This window comes from Nematolebias whitei, chromosome 23 (genome assembly GCF_014905685.2).
Source record: "Nematolebias whitei isolate Nwh7 chromosome 23, NemWhi1, whole genome shotgun sequence".
NCBI lineage: Eukaryota > Metazoa > Chordata > Actinopteri > Cyprinodontiformes > Rivulidae > Nematolebias > Nematolebias whitei.
In genome coordinates, this window is record NC_056520.1 from 2128591 (window position 1) to 2131152 (window position 2562).

The window sequence follows — 2562 nt, forward strand, 5'->3', positions numbered from 1 at the left end:
GGGGTGTCCAATCCTGGTCCTCAAGGGCCACTATCCTGTAGGTTTGAGACCAGGGGTGTCCAATCCTGGCCCTGGAGGGTCACTATCCTGTAGGTTTGACACCAGGGGTGTCCAATCCTGGTCCTCAAGGGCCACTATCCTGTAGGTTTGAGACCAGGGCTGTCCAATCCTGGTCCTCAAGGGCCACTATCCTGTAGGTTTGAGACCAGGGGTGTCCAATCCTTGTCCTCAAGAGCCACTATCCTGTAGGTTTGAGACCAGGGGTGTCCAATCCTTGTCCTCAAGGGCCACTATCCTGTAGGTTTGAGACCAGGGCTGTCCAATCCTGGTCCTGAAGGGCCACTATCCTGTAGGTTTGAGACCAGGGGTGTCCAATCCTGGTCCTCAAGGGCCACTCTCCTGTAGGTTTGACACCAGGGGTGTCCAATCCTGGTCCTCTAGGGCCACTATCCTGTAGGTTTGAGACCAGGGGTGTCCATTCCTGGCCCTCAAGGGCCACTATCCTGTAGGTTTTAGACCAGGTGTGTCCAGTCCTGGTCCTGGAGGGCCACTATCCTGTAGGTTTGAGACCAGGGGTGTCCAGTCCTGGTCCTGGAGGGCCACAGTCCTGCATGTTGCACCCATGCCATGCTCCAGCACACCTTGTTAAATGACTGAATCACTTCCATCCATTGAATCAAATCAGGTGTTGGAGCAGAGGAACATCTAAAACGTGATCGTAGATCGTCAGTAAGGCTCCTCCTTCAGATTGTAAAAACTTCCAGGCACTAAAAATATGTTAATTAATTCAGTTTGTTTAATTCATGTCAGTAATCCGAGGTGTGTTGGGGCTTTTTGTTGTTTGTTAAAGAACTCGACTTCTGACTGGAATGAAGCTAATTTAAGTTTTGCCAACAGTTTTGTTTTTATCATTTCCTAATAAACTACTCGAGAAGTTTGTCCAACACGAGGAAGTCAAAGATATTTCTGTAAAACATTTATGAAATCCTTGGTGCTTTTTGAGCTCTCGTCCTCAGCGTCGGGGTTTTCTCAGCAACACGTTCGTCTGCTCGGCGAAGCTGCCTGGTGGTCGTTTGTGTCAGAACCACACATTAAAACCCACATGGGATCAAACTTGTTCCAGAACCACTGTTTAAGTGCGGCGTGTAGCGCTCAGGAACAATGCCACGGCTCCAGTGGTGAAGCCGGGCCCTGGGAGTGAGTCTGGACTCCGGTGCTCCCTAACTGTTCACACCCATCCAGACCAGCGCCGTGTCCCGCAGGAGCTGTTAATTAGCGAGCCATCAATCCTCCTCCTGACGAGGACGGGACCCGTGGGCCCCGGGCCAAACCACAGCAGCACCAGGCACGCTATCGGACCACTAACCCCACCGCTCAGTGGAAGGGCGGAGCCTACAGCCTGTGATGAGAGGTTATCTCAGCACAAACGTTTATTATTAATAAAATCTGGTTTTACTGCTTCCCTGCATTAAAGGGGTGTGTGTTAGCAAAATATCTCCCATGCCCAAGATATCTCTAGAAGTTTATAATTCCTACTACTATTCAAAAAGACAAAACGCTGGCAAGTTCTTTATTTACACGTTTACAGACCAGAGCACAGACTGGACTTCACAATTAAAAAATGTTTTGTTTTTTTAAAAACATCAAAGTAAAATTCTGGCACGGCAGATAAAACAAAACAGATGCACAAAACGCGAGGAATCATCGTCTAAACAACACTTAACGATGAACCGAAGATTTAAACACAACGAATATAAAGACAACACTGAACATCTGACAAGAAGTCATGACAACGGACAGGAAGTCAGGACACCAGACAGGAAGTTACAACACCAGACAGGAAGTTACAACACCAGACAGGAAGTCACGACACCTGACAGGAAGTCAGAACACCTGACAGGAAGTCAGGACACCAGACAGGAAGTCAGGACACCAGACAGGAAGTCAGGACACCAGACAGGAAGTCAGGACACTGTACAGGAAGTCAGGACACCAGACAGGAAGTCACGACACCTGACAGGAAGTCACAACACCTGACAGGAAGTCAGGACACCTGACAGGAAGTCACGACACCTGACAGGAAGCCAGGACATCAGACAGGAAGTCAGGACACCAGACAGGAAGTCAGGACACCAGACAGGAAGTCAGGACACCGTACAGGAAGTCAGGACACCGTACAGGAAGTCAGGACACCAGACAGGAAGTCAGAACACCTGACAGGAAGTCACGACACCTGACAGGAAGTCACGACACCTGACAGGAAGTCAGGACACCAGACAGGAAGTCAGGACACCGTACAGGAAGTCAGGACACCGTACAGGAAGTCAGGACACCAGACAGGAAGTCAGAACACCTGACAGGAAGTCACGACACCTGACAGGAAGTCACGACACCTGACAGGAAGTCAGGACACCAGACAGGAAGTCAGGACACCAGACAGGAAGTCACGACACCTGACAGGAAGTCACGACACCTGACAGGAAGTCAGAACACCTGACAGGAAGTCACAACACCAGACAGGAAGTCAGGACACCAGACAGGAAGTCAGGACACCGTACAGGA

The 2562-nt window shown here is 49.9% G+C and overlaps 1 protein-coding gene across 1 annotated transcript in view; it reads right to left on the bottom strand.

The window, feature by feature from the left end:
• Positions 1-2562, bottom strand: part of LOC119428895 (DNA-binding protein SATB2) — a 28048-nt gene that overhangs the window by 20356 nt on the left and 5130 nt on the right. The gene's annotated exons all lie outside the window — the stretch shown is intronic.